Below are 20,715 nucleotides of genomic sequence, written 5' to 3' on the forward strand. Positions count from 1 at the left end.
GATGCTGACACGGAGGGCTAGTCATGGTCATAACCGGCACAAGAGGTCGACCGGTTTGCGCAAGGGATTTGCTGGCAATCCGATGGGCACGGGCATCAGCAGCTACCCAACCCGAAACCGGGCAATGAATGCATGTCACGGACTACAACATGCCGCGATATGTGCTCGTGCGGCTGGCGAACATTTGCGGGTTTTTTTTGCTGAAACTTAACCCGCTCTCCAAACGATGGATGGCGTTAGAAAGGCTAGAGCAGGAGGTTCCCCGGAGTAGACGATAAAATAAATGAACGAACATAACGCAAAGCCAGCGAGACTAGGGAATGGTTCAATGGTGTAGAGAGGGTTCAAACAAAAAAAAGGGCAGTTTGAGCGTTCGCAGTCGAAAACGAGCGGAATGAGATGGAGATAAGACGAATCTCCTTTTTGCAAACCGTTGCATTGTGGTGTGCCGGGCTTTTGCTAAGGGCTTTTCTGGAGGTTTAGGTCGCAACCGGAGCTAGAATCCGTTGTGGATGTGTGGCTTTTGGGCAGCTCGCTACACAAACTCCCCCCCGGCACGACTATAAGCTTTTAAAAGGACACTTACGTAAGCGAGCGAATGTTCATCCGTTCCGTTCGTTTTGTACTGTTTGCCGTGGAGTACTTCGCGCATGTTTCAAGGGTAGAAGAAGTTGGACCCTATTTCATTCGTTTGATGAATAAATGGGGAAACCATTCTTACTCGAGAGGCTTTTTGTGAGGTTCGCAAAGGAATCTCAACGATACGCGGATTCCGAGACTGTGCTCAGTATTACTTCTTTCTTTGCATTATATTTGAATCCATGCTTTCATTCATAAAACTTTATATTTAGCACAAAAAGGAAAACAAAGGGAACGTTTGGATTTTGTATAAAAAATTACTTCCAATATCTCAATTGCAACTCTTTTAGCAATACAAAAATTAGCCATAAATAAAGCATTGCCGGGGTTAATTTATTTAAAACTTGTTCGTTTCAGTCGCTGTGGAGGCGCAAACACCGTTCCAACACACATCGTAAATAAGCCGCTAAACGTTTGCTGTTTCGCGGCGAAGCCTTTTTGGAGCCCGTGCATCGGAATTCTATTCGGGAATTATGGAGTAACGCTCGTTTGTGTGCGAGTTAAGGTTACTGCCGATGTCGACTGTGTACTGATAATTTATAACGAACTGCAAATAGTTGCTGGATCCAGCAGCTGCAGACGTTGGTCAAGCTGGATGGTGAAGAGATTGTAACCGGGGGGTGCATAGATTAAGCGCCACCGTTCGAGATCTGGTGCTCTGAGGTGCTAACTCCAGCCAACCTCTCCCCAGTACCTCAATTTACTGCGGCTATCCAAGGCGCCGTTGAAGTTTGTTCCAGTGTATTGGATTGGAGGTGATTTACAGCCCCGACTATAGCTCGAGTTCCGACACATGTATTGCATTTTGGGGGAAGGAACTGTACACCAAGGGCAAAGTATGCAAACGGCTCGTAATACTGAGATGTATGTGTGTATGTTCCCGCATTACACACGGGGAGGTTTGTACATAACTTGTACCAACGCCAGTTACACCAAAAGAAACAAGGCCAAATGGGACTTAGCTAGAGGGATGTTGTTGTCAAAATTTTCGATTAGCATTCTGCTGCCGTTGGTACTCTGTTGGTACAATTTTTTTTTGCCCTCACCAGCTTCCCCCTAGAGGGAGATTGGAGTTGTACAGAAGTTTCCCCAGACGCCCAGCTTTGGAGTTCCCCGTGCGCAACTTTACCTACTCGGTCGAAAACTTGAAATCAGCCATCGAATACACCGGTTGTTGAATGGGAAAGTTTTACCGCTTGACCGGTTGTTTCTGGCTTTCATTAATCTTGCGCTGGAGGAGGCTGTACACGTGCATAAAGCGCTTGGTGGTGGCGCATCTACACCGTTGAAGGGGGGTCCATGGCGGGTCGACCAAAGTAAACCAATAAATTCCCGGTTGCGTCTGACAGGGGGCACTGGGGGCATTAGATTTGTTGTTGCTGGCAATGGTAGCAAGAACCGGAACTAAGAAAATCTCATTTACGATCGCAAGTTTAGAACGGGTGCTTTTCGTCAACAAACGCAAGAAACGGGCAAGAATGCAGAATTCATACAACTGGGTGGGTGTAGGATTTAATGGGAATTGTAAGGTGATCTCACTCTCTGTTTCGTCAGTGATTACATGGTGACTTTATTCAACTAGAACAGGTTTGACAGCATAGTTTCGAACACGTTACACAATAGAGCTAGTTTGAAACCATTCTTTACCCGAGGTTGAATTGTTTCAATCGCATGCAGTTGCCTATTTGCTTTAAGACATTATAAAATGTTTTAAAAATTCCTCAAAAATCTACAACCCACTTGTTGGGACAAGCTTGAATGAACTTGGATTCCCTAGATGGATATGCCACCAGTTGTCTGATGCCACCAGAATCAAGATTACGGCATGAAAGTGTACTGAAATATGCAAACGAAAGACGTAAGGCGAGTGTATGCTCAACGATATTGCACTTGCAGCTGTCTTGTTACGTCCAGAACAACTATACGCAAGCAAGCGAACGAAATTCTTTTCCATCTAGGTTACGCTTCGACAGACGGTAGAGAATCCCAAGAACTTCTATTCTTATACCTTCGACATTGCTAAGTTGGAGAAGTAGCTGACGTCTACACTGGTGACGGTGCTTTGTGACAGGACCGAAAGCCTTTCAAAACAAAAAAAGATCTGCCCGAGTTTTCTTTCCCAACTTTATATCGGGTTTCGACTAAAGACACTGCTCGCTTTCTGCTACGTAGCAATATCAGACGTTACAAAATTGTGCGTCGCAACTTATAATAATAGCACGGTTAGAAGCTGGACATGAAAAGGATTTTGACGTGACACATAGCTCAGGATGGACAAATTCCAGTTGCTAACATCATGGCGTGGGCTTGACCAGCATGCCATTCTACCCCATCTCGTTCCACTTGCGCACCCGTATGTTGGTGAGCATTCTGGAGTGTAAAACGAAATTGAAAATGAGATACTGTTAAGAAGCGTTCCGCAACAGACAGGGCGAAGATGAAGACAAAATTGTTGGTAGATTGGACTACTCACACTCGCATGGTGGTTCGAATTTTACGACACCTCCTCGAGACGATCGTCTCGTTCTTAGAATTTCTTGTAGAACCATAGATCTCTCCCGATTCTTCACCCTGACTCCATCCCCTACCATCCTTGCATTCCTCACTTATCTTAGCTCCCGGAAATTTTGTTTATCTTGAGATACTGTCGGACCTGGACGCACTCGACAACTCGACACGAAAAGCAGCCTCCAGTGCGGCTGATCCGGATGCGGGAAGTCGAAACCGAGAGACGGTCCAGACTATCAGTTACTGACAACACACACACACACACACCCAGAGACACACATAACAATACCGGTTAGCCGAATGAGTAAGAACAATAAAAATTTTAGTTTCCAGATAAAGAAACAAGCTTCTGCTTGTTTGGCCGAGAACTACAGCCTGAAGAAGCCATGTGACACAACACGTCTTCAAGGTTTTTGGTGTCGTTCTGCTGATGAGACAGTCCGGACACAAGGTGAACTGATTGTTCCGGGACCCTTATCAACGGAGCATGGTTTCTGACCGATAGCTCAATGCAAATTCAACACACCGGCTGCTTCATAACCCGGCTATCTTCCGCCGTGTTTAATATGTTACTCCGATTGAACGGGTTTTAGCCGAAGGGGGACTGTCTCCACCAAGAAGGCGATCCCGACGGTCTTGTGGGAAGTTTGTTTATTTTCGTAAACGTCTAACGTCGGTCGCCTCGTCGGCAGACTTATAATAAATCTTACTCCCTTAACTTACGAAGGAAATGGGCGTTACAGAGAAAACTATTTCTTCGGGAGTACGCGAACGGGATGGAAGGAGGTAGTGCCAGCCCTTCCACTATCAGAGTGCGGTCAAAGGTTTGTTTTTGTCAGTTCGGTCTTGTAGATAATAATTTTAAGCTCCATCCAAACCACAAGATTATGTCGCATGTACATTGAGTCGTTTTTGGACGAACAGTATCGAAAGAACATAGCACAATGTTTTGGATATAACCACTTGTGCTAACGCTTGATTCTATTAAGATAATGAAAACACAGGATTGTAATTGAAAACTAACAAACGAAGATACGGTAGTACATTTGAAGAAAAGTCATAAGAAAAAGTATTCAATTTTTTCACTGGCGGTGGAAAGGTGTGTTCTGAAACATGGAAAAGAAAACTTCAATCATTCTTCTCAGCAATTAAAATCACCAACGCTATGATTATTGATTTTCCTTTTTTTTAGTATTGAACACTGAAGTTGTTCTTGTCTACCAACCTCAATAAGCAATACGACGATTTCTTAAAACTTATACTCCCAAAATGGTTTATAAAAGACAAACCCGTACCAACTGAAAACATTCTCAACCACGCGTGCTAGAAAGTTGAAGATCAAAGAAAATGGACTAAAAAAAATCGAAAATTGAAAAAGAAAACTTAAAATACAACAAACCAACTGAAAAAAAATAAACAAAATAAAAAAGGGTATCGAAATAACGCCTTCAAAAAAGGTAGCGAAAGGACTGGTTCAAGATTGACGGCGAGCGATAAGAGGATAAAAGATTGCCCCTCTGGAAGATAGATGCCAGGTTGATAGATTCTACTGGTCCCTTCCCTTTGTCTGCTGCTCCTGCTTTTATCAGCGTCGTTCCATCGTCATTCTATCAAATTCTTTCCCTCTATCGTTCCAACAAGCGAAAGGGGGGCAAAATAGACATTAAAACTTTGCACGTACCGCCATTTATCGATGAAAGAACCTTTCATCCATCAAGCAGCGGGACTGTTTCGTTAAATTAAGGACGAGTTGCCATGGTCTAGGCGTGCAAAGTTTGTTGGTTCTTCGAAAGCCATAAATTACCATCGATTGCACAACGTCGCAGGGCTGGATTTCGATGGATCCAAGCACAAGTTTGTTGCACCAGCAAAAAGGAGCCACAGTTACAGTAGCTCCCAAAACTGGCGGGTTTTTGGCTTTTCAACGGGGTCGTGTAAGGCCTAGGCCAATCCTGCTAGAGTATGTAACGACGCAGCGCACTAGCTTCTGGATTATACGACGACGAATAGTCTCGGCTAAAGGAAAGCCTTCGTAACATCCCTCCGGTAGCCATCGTAAGGTTTGGTTCCGCTAATGGCTTTCGTAATTACCGTACAACTCAATTTGGTCCGGAAAATTTATTGGAAACTCTAGAATTTGTGATCCTGTTCCGTGGCGCTCGTGTGTTGCTACACTGCACTGGATGCAGCCCATGTATTTCAGGCCCGAACGTGCCTGGCTATCGTGTATGCCTTTCGTTCGGCATGTAGTTCCGGTTGTTGATTCTGTTGACTTTCATGCTCCGTTATAATTAAGGAGAGTTCGTCGATGCTACCTGCATTTGTGGACCAGCGGTGCGTAGCGGACAGTGAGCGAATCGCTACCGATAATCAAGAAAGTTCTGTATATTAGCCAGCGTTTCTTCTGCAGCGATGTTTGCCAGCCACGGATGGATTCTTGCGCCAAAAGCGAAAGATGGAGAGATTCATGGTCGAGAAAAAAGGATGCAACATGCTTTTTTATAAGGATGTCTTCCTTTCTGTACCAGGAAAGCGGATGGATGTCGTCGAACACATCAACCAACATGTGTTGTTGGACGGACATGTTTATGGCGTACTAATTCAATAAATTATTCAGAGTTGCAAACAGAATACGTTGGACGTAACATTTGGAGCGCTTTTTAATTCCATTCAAAACTTCACATTCTTTTACAAGCTGAAAGTGATACTGTCTATTTGGTAAACATCATGCCTTGTTGTTGACTTGCTTCAAACGATAAGAGGAAAAGACACCCCATCGAACGATGATGAGTTAATTGCTCGTCCCAAGCAATGACGCCATTATGAGCCCGTCGTAAAGAATAAGTTAGAAGATGAGACATTATGCGGGATGGATGATAAAAGATGTTTGGTGGAGGTCGCATTATTTATGATGATGGTGAGTGACTGCTTGCGCTTCGGGGTACACTTTCATAATCAAATGCTTAGTTCGATGAATCGATCGATCGAACTTTCGTTAAAACTGCATAACGATAAGACATGCAGTGGACAAACCACTTACAGCGCCCGGGTCATTTTTCGCAGCGGCCAGAGTATCACATCGTACCGGCTAGCTGTAGTTAAGTCTTGTGACCAGCCGTTTACCGCAGCGATGTTTGTGGTTATGAATAATCCAACAGGAAATTCCATTCGTCCACGCTCGTTGGCGGCTTATCGGCTGATTTATTAATCGTAAAATGGGAACTTCACTCGTAAACTCGCTAGACTAACACACGCCAGTGCATGTCAATTAGAGGCGCGCTAGCTATACGAACTTTGGGATTTTTGTGGTTTTCTTACAGCGTTGTTTTTTTTTTTTGGTTCGTTCGTTGATTCTCGCCCGTCTTGAAACAGTCAGTCGTAAACACCTTCGCCGCGGAAAGGCGTACGCGCATTACGCCGCGAGAGAGTGCATTGGGAGGTGCGCTGTTTAATGTCTTAACGTTGCGTTTGTCCAGAGTTTTGCTGCTGTTGTTGTTGCTGTGTTGGTTGTTTGTGGTAAAGGTTTTAACAACGCGGACTCACGCGGAGGTATAGAAGGGTAAAAACTCACTATAACGGTGGAACATTACATTTTTCTCGTACCCTGGGCCCGGGGGCCTTTTTTTTACGAGCGCGGTGGTTGGTGGTGTCCGACTTGCGTCAATAAAGTGCGGCCATACGGGAGCGGATAACACGCGTAAACATAACTCGCGTCTCGCTCGGTTGGAGCACCTTTTTGGGGATGGAGGCGGCGGCTGAGAACCATACCACACTTGCAACGGGCGGTTCACGCAGAGCAGCTCCAAAAATGAAAACGAACGTAGTACATTAGCTAACTGCCCCGTTGAAGAGGATGATGGCAGGCGATAGAGACATTAGACTGGATTTAGAGGGAAGAAGAAAACATGTGAATGTGCCGGATATAATTGAATGGCCGTTGCGTGGTTGGTGGACAGAACAAAACCAAAACAAAACAAAAAACCCATCGGTAAAACTGCTTTGAACAAGATAAACCTACAGGTCAGGCAAATTACGACGGATCGTTATTGTTCTACGAAATGACTCACGATTAATCTTATCACCAGCTTAGGACACCGAACAAAACAACAACTACAAATGAAGGCAAACACGCAAATCAATACCAAACAAACGTTGAATGGAATGTGAAAAATGCGAAGGACTCCAAACGAAAGGAACAAGCGAATCCATCTACTCGCTCTCTCTCTCTATCTGTAATTTGATTGCAGTTTGTTGTCCCAATTGATGGGCGTTCGCCCTCTGGGCGGGAAAATTGATCCATCCTTAGAGGTGGATACTAATAGCATCATAATGCTTAAACGTTGCAGCTTAAATGTTTCAGATTAGTGTCAGGCCCGGATGCCGATATCCATCCTTCAGCCACACACACAAACCAATCGCTGAAGCCTAAGATGATGGAAAACAATCAATATCACTTTCGAATGACGATTCGATTTGTGTACAATTTGGGGCTGAAATATTCGCCCGAACAACACAATACGATGAGGGTCGTTTGTTACAGAGGCATTGCTGATGGCTAGGGATAGCAAATATGTACGAATTAATACGATGCCCGTGCCCCTTTGCATTGGTTGGGCATAAAAATGTTCCATAAATCACAAAAAGCGAAAAGCGAACGAACGCACTCCACTCTCCGAATGCGATGATCTCGCGTTGTCTCGCGACGATAATCAATGCCCGACATTCAATTTGATTAATGAAGTCATAGCTTAATCTCTCATTAATTTTATTTTCTGGCACCAAATATGCGCAGCTAACAGTGGCGGTGTGATCGCGTCAGTTCCACGCATTGCTCGGAACGATGAAGAGATAAATGCAAAATGCGATAAAAAGACAGCAACAACCAGTGGATTTTTTGTTTGGTAGACAAGAAAGTGATAGAAAGCATTGTGAAGGTACAGAGGAGATAAAGATAGTGAGAATGGAGAAAAATTATATCCCTCCATTTCTCGCACCACAGTGCAGAGTGTACAACAATTGAATGCCCCATCGATATCCACGGGATCAACTTTGACTTCCAATATTCGATTTATACTTCTTTGCGATGGTGCGTTTCCCTTCCACCAAAAACGCGGCCTTTCTCGTTTGGCACAGTGAGTGAGACTGGAATACCTTTCCAGTAGGGCCCCAAAGGTTTCTGCCCAGGGAAACGATTTGCAAACGATAAAAGTGCTTCCACTACCACTGACCAGGGCCATCATCATTATTCATAATTATTTCCTCCGTGGCAAGTCGTCTTCTGGTGCACCCACCCTCAGTATTTTATCGGTATATATGGATATATACATTTTTTCCCCGAGTTACCTTACCATACTCCTAGTCCTAGCGTGTAGCTTCCGCCAGCAGCGTTGAATAAGTTTAGCTTTATCCCACTTGGAAAGCGGGTAGGAAAACCGGGCACTAAATGGATCTAACGTACACCCTCGCAGCAAACTGACAATGAGTCGATTGAATCCAAGTCTTGGCCATTGGAGGCCATCGACGTGTTATGCTGAAGAGTGGCGTTAGGCGATAGAGAAAAAAAGAAAAAAAAACTGTGCCTCTAATGTGCCCCTACTTTATCCACAATCAGCACACACCCTTGGCATCGGAAATGGTTGAAGCGCGGAAACGATTCATTAGGCACACGCGAAGGGTGGAACGGGACGAGCAGCTTATGTGTGTAAGCAGCGACTGCACAAACTATTTGCAAAATCGATTGAATCGTTTCTGGCTGATTGGAAGCTGTTTAATGGCGTTTTCACCGGGAGCACCCGGGGTGGCGGTGGCTTATCCCGAACCCCGTACGAACGAAAGATTCTGGCGTGCTGTAATCAACACGGAAACTGGACGTGGAGATTAGCCATTAGACAGCGAGATGCTGTGCAGGAGCACAAACGGTTACATAGGACGACGAGTACGTGAAGCGCATAACGCGTACAGGGCTGTAGCGACCGATCGAGAGCGACCATCAACAACAGCAGCCAATCACCGTCCCCAGCGTAACGCAATGCGGAACGAAACGATGGTACCCAGTCCCGCATAACAATAGCATTAATAATTAGAGACTATATAAATAATTAGCCCAATCCCTCCACGGACGGCAACAATCGAAGCAAACGCGAACCCTGTCATGTCGAGTCTTCCAACCATTCAGTCAGCGAGTCAACCTGCCCTGCGCCCAGATTGCCGGCTTCGATCCGCTGCCAACCACAGGACCGGCAAGGGCCGTCTGTGGCGGGAGGCCTGTCTGACACGGGGGGCGCAAGAGTAATAATTATGATTATTTTGCTACATTATCTAAGGTACCGCGCATCGGCCCAACATACGCCTTCCAACATCTTCGTCTAATGGGGTTGGAAAAGGGCTATGAAAGAAAGGGTCAAGGGGAAGGTGGGGGAGAGGGCAAAGGGGAGAGAAAACCACAGAAACAACACCCCCCCATTTGCCTGTTCGTCATCGTCGTCCGGAAAGCTCATGTTTTTTGGATGATCTGCGTCAGGAAAGGCCGGGATTCGGCTGCACAAAACCTTCCGCGGGTTCGCGGGTTGCAGTTTATGAATAAATGAAACACTTCGAAACACTCCCGTTCGTTCTCACGGGCCACAAAGTTCGGCGGTGTCACACCGTTGCCCAGGATTTGGAGAGGGTGGAGATGCACTTTCTGTTCCCCAAAAGCCGTTGCAAGAACCATCCAAAACAGGGCTAGGTTAACGGAGGTGTATCCGAACCGATACCGGACTCAGGGTTTGGAGATGCATCGGATATTAGCTCGTACCCATTTTCCTGGAGAGCCTGCCGTAAAGATATTGCCGCGCAGTGAAAGCATAATTCAAGCTCAATTTGCATACAATTAAATAGCTTAACATGTAAACAATGTTCCCCGGGGGGCGGACATGGCAGGAAAAGGGAACAGTGTAAGCGATAGTATCTGTTTCTCGCTTCGAAGCATTTGCACTGGCCGTGGCAATGGATAATTGGAAGAAATTGTTGCCAACAGGGGTTTTTGGGTAGGATTGTTTTCGGCCACCATTCACATGTGAGCTGTTGCATACAAACACGTGTCCCGTTTCTAGTGATTATTGCCAGTGATTGATTTTGGCTTTCATTACTAGGCTACCCTTTTTTCGGGTAAATTTCATCGATCGTCTGTATATTTCATGTTTCAAGCTAATACACCGATGACTTGCCCTCCCGAGAAGCGTGCAGTTAATTAGAGCTCGTAAACTTAAGACCTGTTTTGGATACCGGGAATTGGGCCCGGTGTAGCATCAACAAACAGTCCTAGCCCTTCAATCTACCTTAAGACGCTCTATTACCAGCGTCGTTCTTCAGCGCTTCGATTTCTTTTGTCGACAAATTGTGCCAAAGCGGAACGCAACGACCCGTCGGTTGGCCCCCTTTTTTCCCGCAGCAAAGGAACGCAAGTGATCAGCACCATAAACAAGGCAGCAAGACGCAAGTAATAACCCTTCCCATTGGGCGTGTAATTAAATCTTGACTTCTTCTACTGGCAGCCACCAGCAAACGCCACCGAATGAAAGTGAAACCGTAGTTCACCGCGTGGGTGCCTTACGGCCTTTGCCAGTCTATGCCTCTATTGTCGAGGAGATGGGTGATCAGCGTCAGGGAAGTTCATTGCCGAAAATTAAGAATTCCCCAACTAGCCACTTTTTTTTCGTCTTCTTTTGAACGTACCGGTTGGAACTGAGCAAGAAGTGACGTCTCATCGCAGAAATGAATGTAACTGCTACAGCGCGAGGGTGTTACTACTGCTGAGAAGACGGTACCAGAGCCAGGCAACAGACCGAAACGAGGGCACGTGCGGGAAAATTCAACCGTTCCATACTATTCTGCACTTCGTTGTTCTCTTTCTGGATGAGTCATTTAAAGATATTCACCCGGTGGCATATTAAGCAGTTTCAATGGCTTTAAGAAATCCTGGACCGTGTGTGTGGGTGGGTGTGATTTTCACATCGGGTCATCATTATTTTTCACACCTTTCTTGATAGATGCTTTTCAGAATTATATTCGCATGAATTAGATTAAATTGATAGGAATATTTGGGACAAATGTTATGCCGAAATCCATTAGGTAATACATACCGCACATAAGATAATGAGCTATTTACATATTTAGAAACATTTAATTAAAATTTATCTATCAAAACCATGGGATAACTCGGCGCATAAAGTTCTAATATGAACAGACACGATACAGTGTTGTTGTCCAGCTGACCTTTAAAATACATCCAACATCTACGATTGTTGTGCGATTGGTTTAAGAGTTTCCCCCCAGGGGCTAAGATCCAGTTTACAGACAAACATATATTATTTATTGTTAATTTGCATATTCATATTTTCACATTTGCTTAGCCAGTGTGCTATTGAGGGAGAGGGATTGATAAAGCAAGAGCAATGCAGTTCCGACCTGGGGATTAAACATTGCACGGAGTTGCACGGAACGTTTTCGCAGAATATTATGATGCGATATGTGATAAATTAAACGCACCGGATATGGGCCGAGAAGCAACGGTGCATCAAGAATTTACCACCACCAAAGAACCGGATGGGCCTGAAGATTTCATATCCCAAGGACTACCTTCCAGTACCGGGGACGCTTGAAACCGAGAGCCTGTGTGGAACGTCTGTAACATTGCTTGGACGAGAGTAAATACAAATGGAACGGATGTGTGGTCCCGTCCGATGAATAACTGCAATTTGAGGAACAAATTTACGTTGCACCGAGGGAGTTCTACTAGCGTGGTAGCAACATTCAATGCATTGAGTGCATTCATTCAAACGGATGTACGGAATCCTGGAGCCAAACCTTCAATCGGACCCATGGACCTCACAAAGTAAGTGATTTCTAATATGCAAACAGAAACCTACTGTCTATTTCTCCGTGACTCCCGGTACGAGTCGGTACGGATAGCGATGAGATGCATCCAGAAGGCGCATACATCGTTTGTCTACGGATTAAATATTCCATTTTAAATGCTGTTGAATCCGTAATAAAAAGGCTCTAGCTGATGTTTGGTACACAGTTTCCACCTAGGGAATGCTTCATTTGCAGGGAACAACATTTTTCTACACTCGCAACAAATACACCGTGTGGGTCGTGTTTATTAGACCCGAGACCTTCGATGTACTGCCACTGTTGGGCTAATGTTTTGCAACTCGAAACGATCGTATCGTAGATACTTTCTCGCTGCGCTGTGTGGTGGAAAATAGAAGCTTTTGGTGTCATCCGGAGCGAACTGTTTCCATACACTTTGAAAGGAACAAGCTCACCAAAGGTTGCAAACACAATTCCGTTCGAAAATGCAATGCGCCGTGTGTGTGTAATTTAACGCAGACACCCTCGTGAAGTGCCGTGGGAAGTGACGCTGTCTTTAAAGTACTAGATACATCGAATAGATTGACTAAAGCAAAAAAAAAAACGTATAAAAAGGCCCCATTTCAATTGGGGAGGGGATGAGCAAAATCAAATGAGGATGATGCTTGTTGATTTTTCATTTGTTTTTCATTATTGCGATGCATTTTGCATCAGATGCGCGCGCGTGATGCAAGCCATTGGCAACACAGAAGGACACACAAGCTTCAATATGTTGTACTACCCGTACCCACTATTCATGGGGACATTGCATTTGTAGCTGTGCCTTGTTTGCACCATCCCGAGCTCTAGGGACCGAATGCGTCGGAATCGGAAATAAAAACAGCACGAAAAAGTGTCACACGAAATGTCCTGTGTCATGACACAGGGAAACAGTGGCGATATCAACGCATCTTTCTACTTGTTTTAGCAAGTGAGCAGTGGACTTTTTTTTCTGTTGTTATTTTCTTCCACACTGTCACTAACGTCCAGTGAAGGCAGGCCTCGCACCAAATGAGCCTCACCCTATACGTACGTTGTGCGTTATTCCGCTGGCAACACTGGACGAAGTAGCGGCGTACCGAAGGGCATTGCAACACTCATAAACGCAAACACACAGTCACACCGTAATCGTGATCATGGCTGCTCTACAACGGACGGATGCTTGTTTCTGCATTCTGTGCCGCACCAGGAATAACGGCCCGCTGCAGCATGCTTAAACAATCCTGGAACGCATCCTGGCCTTATCGGACGATGCAGGCCCGTCACCGAAACCAGTTAGACAAGAGATCGGTCCAACTCGCTAATGTTTGTCACCGTTGGACCGCTTCAGCGACCGAACCAGACAGGGTGATTCGATGATTGTTCAACCCAAAATATTGGTAACGCACGGTGCATAACGCAGCACCGAGCCTGCGATGACCGACGGCGAATGAACAAATGCCTATTGCATTAGAAACATTAAGAGGCAGTACCGTACTGTACCTTCAGAGCTGAAGCTTGCCACTTCTGGACAGCCGATCCTTGTCCGTGTTGGGCCTTGTGAACAAATTAAATGGCAAAACTCGTGCCAAAGCTCGGCCCGATGTTACTCTGCCGGATGTTGATCTTGCACGAGCACGAACTATCCGCTAATGTGCCACAGTTGGTACGGTGCCAGGTGTACATCCCGTAGGTGTGGTTGATGATTGCAATTGTGGCGCGAACTTGCATCTCGGAACATGGAGCTGGAAATAAAAGCTGGACCCCGAATGGTCAACTGCAACTATTGACTAGATGGCGAGGATTTCGGTAAATTAAATATATTTTGCACGAAATTACCGATCCCACTTGGATTCGTCTCTTTGTCCCTGTGGTTCTCTTTCTGGAGCAGTCGAAAAGCAAGGCAGAGCGAAAGGTTAACCTCCCCCACACCTGGCACTCTTTCCAGCAAAAGGTTAAATATTAAATGGCAGCGAAACGAACGGAAGGAAAACACCACCACCATTGGGATATGATGTTCTGCAGTTCGCATGTTCTGCAAATGGCTCGATATGTTGGCAAAAGCCCGATAGAAACGCACCATATCGTCATCAACTGCATCCACGCCAGATGCGCCGGGAAGTGTGCCGTTGCCCAGTGACTGTAAGGATACGAAACCGACAGCCTGAACGAAGTGATTCGTGCGCGAACCACGATGCAAGGATTGCATTCGGTCAGTTAGTTTGTTTCTCTGGGAATGTCGGTATTGCTGAGAAATGGCAGAAAACAACCAAAACACAAGTTTGCACTGTGAGTGCTTGTAGGCGAACCGTCACTGTCGGCTGTGTGTCATCGCCATGGGAAAACGGACGGCCAACAGCATAAGCGTATAGGGGATACCGTGTAGCAAACGTGTCACAGGGATGCATTCTTCTTCTAATTTACATTTATAATCTACTCTCGATGTTTGTATAGGCACCCTTCACCCTCCCTAGCGTCCAATAGCCCGTCGGGAGTACCGCAGACAACCTTTGCACCGTGCAAAGAAAGGGTTTTGCAAAACCCCTGGCTATACCAATGCAATCGTTGCACCCGGTGCACCACATATTTCGGGGTAACGCTCACTCACTCCGAGGCTGGAAATTTACAACTCGGTCAGTTTTGGTTTTGTTAAATACAGTTTGTCGTTGTCGTTGCGGCATAATGACGATAGCATCCCCCTGCAACGATGGTGATGATGATGACGATGACGATGGTTGGTGCTACCGTTGATACTGAAATGAATTCCACTCCCCACTCCGCCGATGGAGGCCGAGTCTTGGGATGTTTTGGAAAGTTTCATATTTCATTTTGGTAAATGGGCCGTCACGGGGCCTTAGTGGAGGATGCGGTTGGGGAGGAGTGCGGTATTAATCAAGGGAAGTAACGGGCAATGAAAGTGCGTCAGCCCTAGAGGCATGACCGGTAAAACGAAGGAGGCATCATCGCCATCATCGTCGTACATACGGGAAAGGAACCGTCTACTAGTGGCCCCGCATGTGGAGGAGCCTTATTTATGGCAAAACCACAGCATACCACTGCACAGAATGCACAGACAGGATAGTAGTAGTGTACGGAAAATTTCCCATTTTCCCATTTGGTTTTGCTACCCAAAACCCCATTGGGTGCAACTTCCACAAACATAAACACATGGACGTGAGTATTGCATTGGTTTTGGGGCCGAGGCATGGGTAAGGCGACACGCAGGGGAAATTGTAGGCAAAGAAAGGAAATACCTGTAGGCTGCCACAAGAAGAAACATCGAGTGAAAATTTACGTTCAAACAAACCGAGAGTGATTGCACTAATGGCTGCGAGCTGCACAATGCTGGATTGGGGATCGTTTGATTGTTGTTTAATTTATTCCAATGATGCACCACCGAGGGATGCAGGGGACGATGCTCTCGACGCGGAATGCATTGGTAATCGGAGCTCATAACAGCAGCTAATCAGGTTTGGCTTTTCATAACCTCGTCTTCCCCACCGCCAGGTTTTTGGCACTGACCCGGGGAAGGTGGCCCATCATCAAATCCATCAGGTTGAGCACTTGGCACATGTGTCTTTGATGCTCTTGTTATCAGGCACACCTTTCCTTTAGGCTGTGTGAACTCGGCTGTTGTTTCGTAATCGCTCCAACACCGGGCATGGAGGCGCCAGGTGACTAACGATGTACACATTACACCATCGATCCGTGCATGGAACGGGCGCCCGATACGCATATTGTTGCAACAAATGGGCCGGCAAATGGTCGCCTACGCAGGCTGGTGGGTGATGAATGGTTGTAACTATTTGTAGAAATTGTACACCTTCACGTACGCACACGTGGGCGCCTGGGCGATTGTCTGATTCCAAGTCGAGCCTCCCAATTAGAGGACTCCCAGCTTGCAATGCCATGTGACTGATAGTGCTGATGGTGATTTACGATGGAAGAGCTACGGAGCGTTGGAGTCTGCCACGAGGTGTGATGATACGTTCGTTGAAGAACTTCGGAAGGCAGGATTGTTGTAAAACAAACATCATCTACTCATCGTCACACCAGTTGTGAACGCTCGCGTGTGTTCTTCTGATAGTGTGACATTGAATATTGGCCTAACTTTAGACAAATATTCACATAATTACTATGAACAGCACAAATTGGTACAACACATAAACAGAGCAGCGCCGAATACCGAACCTAATCGGAGGGATGAAAATGTACGCTTTTCCAGCCCCAAAAGCTTTACACTACACACCGAATACTGTTTGCAGTGAGCGCACGGCTGCCGTGGTCGAGCAGATTATGATGGAGATGTAGTGGAAATAATTATCACACCAGGTTTGCACAAGGTTCGCTGGGATCGAAATGGGACAAACATTTACACGCCACGGCCGTGTACATTAAGTTGTGCATTATTGTTACATTTTGAAGCATGGCTATGTTAAGATCGTTAGAAGTATGTGTTAAAGTGATTAGCACTTTGTCGCTCGTAGCCTGAGTGTCTTCCTGGGAACGGAAACTTTATTCAGCAAAGCGTTTAGATGTTTATTTATTTTTTTAGAAAACTTTTTAAGTACTTTGAGTTAGTTTGTTTAACATATCTATATTCTAAGGATGAACGTAAAAATATGTCCTGTTTCATAAGAAGTTTTCTTGAATCAAACATGAGTAACAAAAAAAAAGATTGATTGAGCCCATATCCCAAAGGGATTTCATGGCTTACGGAAGAATATTAATTGAGTTTTCTCGTGCGGGGAAAATATTCCATTTTTCCCAACTTTAACAGCTGACATCGTATGTTTTAACACAAAAGCGAGAGAAAATAGGGGAAAAGCCTTGCGAGCACCAGCACCAACACTGACAGTTGACTGATGGTGGAACCGAACGACAAAATGGATTCAAGATGGAAAAAAAAGGATTTATTTCTCATCGATGGCGTTCTATACGTTGCGTGCCGAACGTCTGTATTTCGTTGCGTTCTTAACTACCACACTTACCCCACCGACTGATAGTCCCACCTCGTCAAGCGGCGGTGGAAGAAACGTTTCCGGCCGCAATGCACAGTAATGGTATGGAAAATCATTTTTCATACGGCAAACAATGCCCATCACCAATGGTCGTCCAAATGGTCGTAGAGAGGTTAGACATAGGTTGACGGTGTCCGTTGATCGTTATCTTATTTTTCCCCCTTTATGGGCTTAAACGATTCCTTCTAGTTTGCTTAAAAGCTTCCGCTAGCGGGTCCCGAACCACCGGTACCGGTGCTAAGTAAGTGTAAAGGAAATTTTCGATATAAATTGTTGATTATGACACTTTTACAAGTGCAGTGATAAATATTAATATGCACCAGTGCAGGAACGAACAACACCGGTAGCGGGGATGAAAAATGGAGACCAAGAACAGGAAATAACGTTCCACCATACTGCACCCTGTTTTCGGCCATCTGCAACTGCAACAATATCCTTAATGATGGCATTGATGATGATCGCTGATGATACTGATGATGAGTTGTTGATTGCATGGACGCACGGACGGGGCTACTGATGAGTAATGACAGCTGTACGTGGTGCAGAAAAGGAGAACAAACATTGTACAACCCATCCCAATCGCCTCGGCCACCGTCCCATTTCGGGATGGGTTTGACGTGTGTAGGTAGTGATTGCAAGGAAGCCTATTCCATCCATCTGACGAGGTCTGACGGGTGTACGAGGCGTTTATTTTTGCCATGACAGACCGATGGGGGACATTGTGTTATGGATCATCCTTACGCCCGGAATCAATAATCAAGAGCGCACCGTCTCCATCTTCCAATCCACCCCCCAACCCACATCCGTTGTGCATATCCTTTTTCTCTCGTGGCAAAGGTTCTAACCGGGCCCCTCGGCTGTGGTATTGGACGGAGGGAATGAAGGCATTATTAATGTCCTTTTGAAGCTCGACGACGATGCATCAGCTTCCTCTTCCGGATTTGCGAGAGTGACTGGCAGAAGAAAGGCACACGGCTGGCGTGATTGAAGAAGAACAAGGATTACCTCCTAGTGCGAGATCCATACATTACGCATCGTCCAACGCTATCCATTACGAAATGGGCTGGTACATGCACTATTTCTAACGAACACTTTCGGGGGCCGTTCGCACCCGCCACGTTTCATCCTTCTGGGCCCTGGTTTCTCCGTCGCGGCACACGGAGGTTAATTTTATGTTTTTGTGCCCCTCCACCAGACCCGGGAGTTTACAACCATCCAAACCTAGCACCTCCTTGAACCGACCCCGGCCCCGGAGAGATGTGTTTCGTCGTTCTTTCGTCGGGACAATGCAAGGCGACACACACAACACACGTGAAACATCGTGAAGTACGTCTACGACGACGACACATCGACGATGGACGTACTCCGGCAACAATGGTCGGCATGGTCGTGAATAATGTATTATGCTGGATTATGCTCAAGCGAAGAGCCTACTGGAATGACGAAAAACCGATTGTTTGGGTGATTATTCAACATGGTTCGGTCGGTGCAGTGTTGTGGCGACCGTATGCTACTGGGTGTGCGCGCTCTGCTTGTACGGGTACGTGGGGAGACATTTTGTGGATATTTTGTGGACCTTCCTATGGGGCGGGGGAACACGTGGTGTAGTACGAAGGACGGAAAGCAAAGCGAACATTCCTTCCAGAACAGAGCTTTTTCGGCTGCATGAACCAAACTGCAGGGACAACTGGATCTGGGTTGAGTTTTGTTTTGCGTCCAAATTCCCGAGACCATCACGCGGGCCTTTAGCGGGCCAAAGAAAGATGGAAAATTAGTTTATTTCTTGCTTGCGTGCGTTTGGCCCGCAACAAATCATGCATTATTCATAGCATGCAATCGATGAAGATGATGATGATGGTGATGAGAATGATCATCGACGACGATGGGATGGCCTTTTGTTTGGAGTCAAAACCCCGGCCCTTTCGGGAAAGTGAGGTATAGACACGAACAAGACTTTTGAATTAACCAATTCATCAATCGATTCTAATCAATTGCGAAGTGCATGAAGCACTCGTTTTGGACAAGAGCGGAGAAGTTTTCGAATAATCCAATACGAAAACATCATTCATTTTGTGGATTGTTTTTTTTTTCAAACAGGATTAGTCAACAAATACAACAAACTTAACAAAGGCATCATTAAATACGTGTTGTCGGCCTTAGGCAATCAAACCAGTGTCAAACAACATAAATGTTTCTGTTTTTTCTGTTTTGTTTCAACTGGAGAAGTAATTAAACGGTGCAGAACAATAAGGCATTAAGCTGTGGTTAATCAGTGAGAAGTAAAGCTTTTTACCGACCCATACCTAGTACCTGGTGCGCTTTGGTACGAGGCATTCGTTAATAAATTATTATCACACTTCTGGCGAATGGTGGAGCCATTTTCCGGCGCATATCGGATTGTTGCGATTTATGTTTATGATTACTGTGGCTGCTGCTGTTGCTACTGCTAGCGTAAGTGGTTGGGACAGTAAGCTGTACCTGTTACCATTCGTAAAGGTGGTTGCAAATAATAAAGCATTTAAAACGCAATGAAATTTAAATGATTCAACACACCCACTGCAAACGCATCACTGAGCCAAAGAAGAAAAAAAAAACACAAAAATATGACAACCAATATTCAAAAAAAACGAATGCGCCTGATAAATTTACCAGCGTTGTGACAAGAAGAGATTATTCGGTTTCACGAATCTCTACCATTGATTCACCATCCGGCAAATCTACGGTTGTGTGTCTGTGTTCTGCTGGTAAAGAGGGATTTTGTAATTAATTGAAATTGAGGCACCATAAAACGAGCCACCCGCGCGCGCGATCCGCGGTGAGTGAAAGCGGAAATAAAATTATCATAACTCAAAAATTCAAACACAACAAAAAAACACGAAAAAAGCGAATCCCCAATTTGCATTCATTCCACGGCAAAAATGCACACACAAAAATCATTATCCTTAACCGCATTTCAATATACGTCCGGGACACGTTTGGAATGGAATCTCTCAACATGGCCATGGAAATTGGGGGGTAGGGGGGCGGGTATGGGGGAAAACGATTTTTTCCACCATCCCCCCATTCCCAACACTATCAACCAACACGATCAAAATTTTCCATTTCCAACAACACTGATGAACAGAAACGGTTCGCTTCCTTTTGGGGCCTTTGGTGGCTGTTTTTCGAATGCAATTGGCCAATTGTTGGCTGGTTGATTGTCGTGTGCCACATAGCAGGGTAAGTGAGGGCTGGTCGTTAAGGAATGAAGCGGGAAAAGGTGAAAATTTATATTTATTTTTATTGTGCTTTTCATTATCTTTTCACGCCCGATTGTTCTGGTTGGTTGGTAGGTGTTCTGATTTACGTGAGGATTTTCTTTGTATCAATTCTCCATGCGTTCAGATTATGGTGATTGACCTAGGCGTTGTCCTCAGCGCGGACCTCAGCTTGACATAACTACTTTCAAGGTTTTTTTTTTATGCAGAGTGTAAATATTTCTATAAAATCTTAAAATTCCGAGAACAAAATACAAAGCATCCCGTTAAAATCTTTTCCGCTATTTTTTTTTACCAAGGCACGCGTAATTTAAATATATAATTTAATGCAAATACCCACCACAGTTCGTATTGAATGATTTTTTTTCTTTTACACTCTTTTCAACTTTTTTGGCTTGCAATTCAGCTTTTCCCTA

The 20,715-nt window shown here is 45.3% G+C and overlaps 1 protein-coding gene across 9 annotated transcripts in view; it reads right to left on the reverse strand.

Annotated features, from left to right (window-relative positions):
* Positions 1 to 20,715, reverse strand: part of LOC125762566 (protein winged eye) — a 286,165-nt gene that overhangs the window by 29,913 nt on the left and 235,537 nt on the right. The gene's annotated exons all lie outside the window — the stretch shown is intronic.

Source organism: Anopheles funestus, chromosome 2RL, assembly GCF_943734845.2.
Source record: "Anopheles funestus chromosome 2RL, idAnoFuneDA-416_04, whole genome shotgun sequence".
NCBI lineage: Eukaryota > Metazoa > Arthropoda > Insecta > Diptera > Culicidae > Anopheles > Anopheles funestus.